Source organism: Fukomys damarensis, unplaced genomic scaffold (genome assembly GCF_012274545.1).
Source record: "Fukomys damarensis isolate Sample0158 unplaced genomic scaffold, DMR_v1.0_HiC HiC_scaffold_24, whole genome shotgun sequence".
Taxonomy (NCBI): domain Eukaryota; kingdom Metazoa; phylum Chordata; class Mammalia; order Rodentia; family Bathyergidae; genus Fukomys; species Fukomys damarensis.
Window position 1 is genome coordinate 4,639,176 of NW_022900936.1, and position 5,651 is coordinate 4,644,826.

A 5,651-nucleotide genomic window follows, 5' to 3' on the forward strand; every position below is an offset into this window, starting at 1 on the left:
GGAACTCCTCAAGTTTTGCTAAATAGAAATACAACAAAGATTCTGAGCAGCCAGCTTTGATGTTTGAAGATTAAAAATTTTTAACTTCAGTGCTTGTACCTGAGTAAAAATTCTAAACAATTCAGACAGGAAATAAAAAGTGTTCCTGCCTGCCATCCACGTTTGTTTCTTAGAGCTAACAGAACGTTTACTGCCACTGTTCCTGAGCAGGACTTGATGATTGTCCACTGTGAATGCAGTTTTGGTTACCTTTATAATTTTAATTAGTAATCTTTATTTCTTAACCCATTGACTTCAAACAGTCTTTTGTTTAAAGGAGGAAATGGCCAGCTCTGTATTTTCAACTTATAATCACCTCATTTCTGTAAATCATACTGCTGCTTTATGTTACCACTTTTAATGGATGTTTATTATTTGGGGGCTCTATACTTGACTTATATTTCCCCTTTATATATTGATTTCAAAAGTGGCAAATTAGGTCAGGGATTTAGTTCAGTGGTGCTGCACCTGCCTGGCAAGTGCAAGGTCCTGAGTTCAATTCCTGGTACTGAAAAAAAAAAACTGCAAATCAAAAAGTAGTTGTTGTACTGTAGTATGTAAAAGTATTCACAGTACCCAGGTGATTTACCTCTTTCTGCATATCCAGTCTTTATATTTTGTGGGGGGGGTAATAGGGATCGAACTCAGGATTTTGTTCTTATAGCAGGTGGCAGCACCACTGAGGTAAATCCCTGGCCCTGTCTTTGTATCTTTAAATCTATGCTCATTTAAGCAAAATGTTTCAGGCATAAAGGAATGGCTTCTTTTCTTCTGTCGTCCTAATTCTCCAGATCATGCCATATGTTATTTGCTTCATAGTTGGGTCATGACTTTCACGTATTTTTATCTTTACTGAAATATATGATTACAAATTCTTTCACTTTTTAATCATGCCATGAAATGACCAAATTTGTTTAAAAAAAAAATACTACAGAGGGACCCACCCAGATCAGGACATTTGAGTAAAAATTATCCTTCTAACCTTGTGACAGCCACCAGCCCCTGGCATGTGGTGTTTCTCTCTGTCTTAGTGCAGAATCAAAGACATGTTTCTCCCAACTTGCCTGTTGTAAGACCTGAATTACAAGCCCATGCTAAATGACAAAGGGCCTAGGAGACACTGCTCTAATCCCCTCCCATTGTAGCCATAGCCCCGACCTTTGTTCTAACTCTGGCCTGGGAATGTAAGGCAATCTTGTACTGTTTGAAGTCTGGATCCAAATTAATGTGTAAGTTAGTGGCTCTAGACCTAGAGACCCCAAGTTAATTATCAAACTGTTTGCTCATCCGGAATGTCTTGGTGACCTTTGAAACATCCTATAGGTGGCATCTGTTACTCATCAGTATGTGAATGCCGAGTACATGGCTGCTGACCACCAGCTCAAATCAGCAGACCTTTGTCCCCTGCCTGCAAGCCTAAAATGTTAACCCCCCTTTTTTACCCCCCTATAAAAAGGACCTTAGCCCCTGAGCTGGCACCTCTCTGAGCCAGCTGCTTGGTTCCAGGAGTGCTGTCTGGCCAGACTAATAAAGGTCTGTTTACCATCTAGCCTGGTGTGTTCCTTCCTGGGTTTCTCGTTCCTCCATCGAGCTCCCGGAGCCTCGTTGGGCTATAGGACCCAACATTGTGGAGGCCTTTTTGGCTGTTCACACTCCGTGGAGTGGAAATAAGACTTTGCGTCTTACAATTGGAGGCCCCAGTGAGATGCCCAAGTGGGAACTGTAAATCCGACTGAGTTTCTCTGTTGCGGGATCCAGCAGGAGATTCTCAGACATAGACCTTTGAAAGCCTCCGGAGGTAAGCTTTGAACCGGTTGCAACTGTCTTGTTTGTCAGGATCGAGGTGGCTGAAGAGCCAGGAAGCCTCCCCTGACCCAGCCCTGACAAGGACTCCGGGTAGTAGAATCAAAGCTGTTTTCTGTGGCACCTGTTTGTCTTGTCAGGGTCTTGTCTGTTGTGTGTTAACTTTGCGTTTTCCTTGAAACAGGGATGGGAGGATCTGGCACCAAGAACGCCCAGCTGGATTGCTTTCTCTCTTATTTTAAAATTGGCTTTTCCCCTGAGCAGAGGATGATTACAGGGTTAAATTCTCTCATGGAAAGCTTCACTCCCTGTGTCAACCCAAGTCCCACTGGAGCAAGTGACTGCCCACCTCCTCGGAAGGGAAGAGGCGCGTCCCCAGGATTTCCTGGGTTCCCTTTCTAGGACACGGAGGCCAGCTCACCGGTAGTGGAACAGAAAGAAGGAAAATGAATGAAATCATCTGTCTGAATGGTAAGATCCCCTGGGTTGCTCCCTAGTTTGTCTTTGGAAGGGGACCCAGGGAGGGAATGTGTTAACTTCTTATGTGACTGTGTGTGTCAAAGAGACTTGGTTAGGAGAGTGAGTGGAACGAGCTCGGTAGCCTCCTCTGTACATCAAAAGAAAGGAAGTAGGGCTTGCCAGATGAATAAACAAGGCCGTTTTCTGGAACTGCACCCCACCCTTTGTCTTGCATCACCGGACAAGGGAATATCTAATGGTTATGGGAAATGCTAATACTAAACCAACTGTTCTTAAGTGCATAATTCAAAAATTTGATACAGATTTTGTGGGGGACTATAAGATAAAACTGCAACCAAAGATGCTTTAAAAACTTTGCGAGTTATCATGGTCTCAGCTAAGCCAGACTTGGCCCCCAGAAAAAAACTCTAGACAAAAAGAAAGTTATCTGCCTTTGTTTCGCTTACCTGAGACTTTGATAACTTGGAGCCTATGTATTCTAGGAATTGCTCAAGCTTCTGCTCCATGGTAATCAGCTACTAGTGAGAACTATTTAGTTTTGGTCTTAAAACAATTGCTTGCCAAATCTGCTGTTTTTCCCATGGTAAACTTGCCTCTCAGAAAATTTGACATCGTTACAGGCAAATCCCAGTGTTTCCCCTTTGGAGGAGGTCAAGCTGCATCCCCTCCCTGAGATGTTAAGATCACAGGTGTGGAGGAGGTAAGGGACAAGAACAAAGTTGTTTAGCTTTACTGCACTGGAGGGTACAGATGGGAAAGCATGATGGGACTCAGGAAAAAAAAGATGAAATAGGGCTTACACTCAGATTAGAAAGAACTAAAATGAGAAAATCTCTAATGGATTAAAATCAGATAGGAAAATTCTGAAAGACAAAAATATAAGAGAAAAAACACTGCAAGCCAGAAAAACTGCAATTGTGTTTTACCAAACATCAAGAGATTTTTATAAGAAAAATCAAGTTAGAAATTTTAACTATTTGATAAATGTATTTTTGTTTCAATTTGAATTAAGTTTAATTGGTGTGCTTTAAACATTTCTTGTGCATTACAAATTCTTGAATTGTGATTATAGGGTTAACTTGTTCTTTTATACTTTGTTGATAAGAACGCAAGGTTAATACTGTTCTATGGGTAGCCAATCAAATTTTAAGATGTAACAATCTGAGAACAGAAAAAGAACACTTTAAGATTTTAATAGCTAAAGTTTATTATAAAAAGTTAATAATAAACGAGACAGAGGAAGATACTAGGAAAGCTATGGGAAAAAGAGATATACTTTTGATATAAAATGATTTTTTATGTTTGTCTTGTTAGAAAGATATAAAAAAAGATATACAAGACCAGAAGGCTTAAGTATATAGAAAAGGTATGTGGAAATGATTTAACAAGAAAATATGTATGTTTGCTTGTTTGTTTCAAGTTTGTTACAGAAGGTTTACTTTTAAAGTAACAAAGAGTTTTCTTTCCTTTTGATTCTAATTCTATGAGATCTGTTAATTGATCTGCAAAAGTTTTGACTAGTTTTAACTAAAAGAGGTTCTAGGGCTGGCGATTTATTTAGCTCAATGGTACTGCCGCCTGCCTTATAATTCAATTGGCCAAATACATTTATTTGAGCATATTATAGTTTCACAAATTGTCTTACAAGTTTGTGTCTATACAATTGTTTGAAAAGTGTTTGTCCAATTATATTTGACTGAAATGACAGCAAGGATACTAATAATTTGTTAATTTCTATAGCCTGGTTTTATAAGTTAAAATTTTGTCAAGATAATTAAGTATAAACTCAGGTCTAAATAGACTTCTGATAATAGTAAAAGGACAGATACTCAGAAAAATTTATTCTGGTCATTATTCACTAAAAACCCTCTGAGACGATATCACCAATAAACAGGGCTAAATATGTTGTTATAAAATGTTTACATTTGTTATCATCAAAGGGTTAGATTCTAAATATGTTATTGTGATATGTTTATAGTGCTCATTTTCAAGATAGGATTTCTGTGGAAAAATAGTTATTAAGAGTTTCTATTAAAATGCTTTTGATACCTAATTAGATTAAAGGTTATGAAGTTTCATACATAAAATTATGATTATTGATAATTTTCTGATGTACTAAAAAAAACAGGGTATTGAGAGACTATTAATGCTGCTTCAGAAGGCAAGATATAAAGTTTATGCTGCTTGGAGATAAAAGGACTTAAAGCAGATGAGAGAATTTTGGGGGCAAAAGATTTTTACAGGATCTAGATTCTCTATATGTATAAATCTTTAAAGGGCCAGAAAGACAGTGATTATTGTAGGGTAAAGAGCAAGAATCAGCATTTAAATAGCTAAAACCAACTCCCTCTGTTGCCCCCTGTATCAGGGATCCTAAATATGACCCAGCCTTTTACTTTGTACCTGACTGAAACAAATCATACTGCTTTAGGGGTGCTCACTCAAGGAGTAGGCCCATAGAATTAGCCAGTGACATATTTATCTTAGAACTTAGATCCAGCTATGAAGAGATGGCTCCTTGTTTATAAGCCCTGACAACTGCAGTGATGCTAATAAGGAAGTTGACCAGATAACATTAGAAAAAAATAAATTGTTCAGTTTCCCATGCCTTTTAGAACTATTGAACAACAGGACATTGATGGCTCTCAAATAATAGAGTCACATAATATCAGGCCCTCATCTGTGAAAATCCCCCCTTATATTTTGCTCCAGTTAAAACCTTAAACCCTGCTACTTTTTGCCCTCAGAACCTGGCCCCCTGATCACAACTGCCTCGGGGTCACTGACGAATTGTTCTCCAGTCATCTAGATCTGCAGAAAGACCCCCTGCCTGAGGCTGATTCCGTCCTGTTTAAGGATGGGAGCAGCTTCATGGAAAATGGGGTACGCTATGCTGGCTATGCAGAGATGACTCAAGATGAAATGGTCCAAGCAGGACCCCTCCCCACTGGATGGTCAGCTCAATGAGCGGAACTGTGGACACTCATACAGGCTCTCCGATGGGCCAAAGAAAAGAGGGTAAATGTTTATACAGACTCCTGTTTGCCACTTGATATATCTATGGCACAGTCTATAAAAATGTGGGCTTCTCACAGCAGAGGACAAACTTATTAAAATTAAACAGGATGTAATATAGTTATTTGAGGCAATGTGGAAATCTGACAAAGTAGCTATAATAATTCAAGAAAGAAAAAGATAAAATAGCGAATGGCAATGCTAAGGTAGATAAGCCAAAAGGGCCACTAAACAGAAACTTCAGATGATATACCCACCCCCTGTAAAGGTTATAAATATGTGTTAGTATGGGTTTGTACTTTTCTGGATGGCCT

At 38.9% G+C, this 5,651-nt stretch overlaps 1 long non-coding RNA gene across 2 annotated transcripts; it reads left to right on the forward strand.

Moving 5' to 3' along the window:
• The first annotated feature begins 1,534 nt into the window (after positions 1-1,534).
• LOC104870771 lies at positions 1,535-3,111 on the forward strand. Of its 2 annotated transcripts, none has more exons than XR_004514243.1 (3): positions 1,535-1,572; positions 2,027-2,313; positions 2,943-3,111. It is a non-coding gene; the product is annotated as an uncharacterized LOC104870771 (long non-coding RNA). The 2 variants fall into 2 exon arrangements; XR_004514242.1 differs by lacking the exon at positions 1,535-1,572 and adding an exon at positions 1,641-1,837.
• The last annotated feature ends 2,540 nt before the right edge of the window (positions 3,112-5,651 follow it).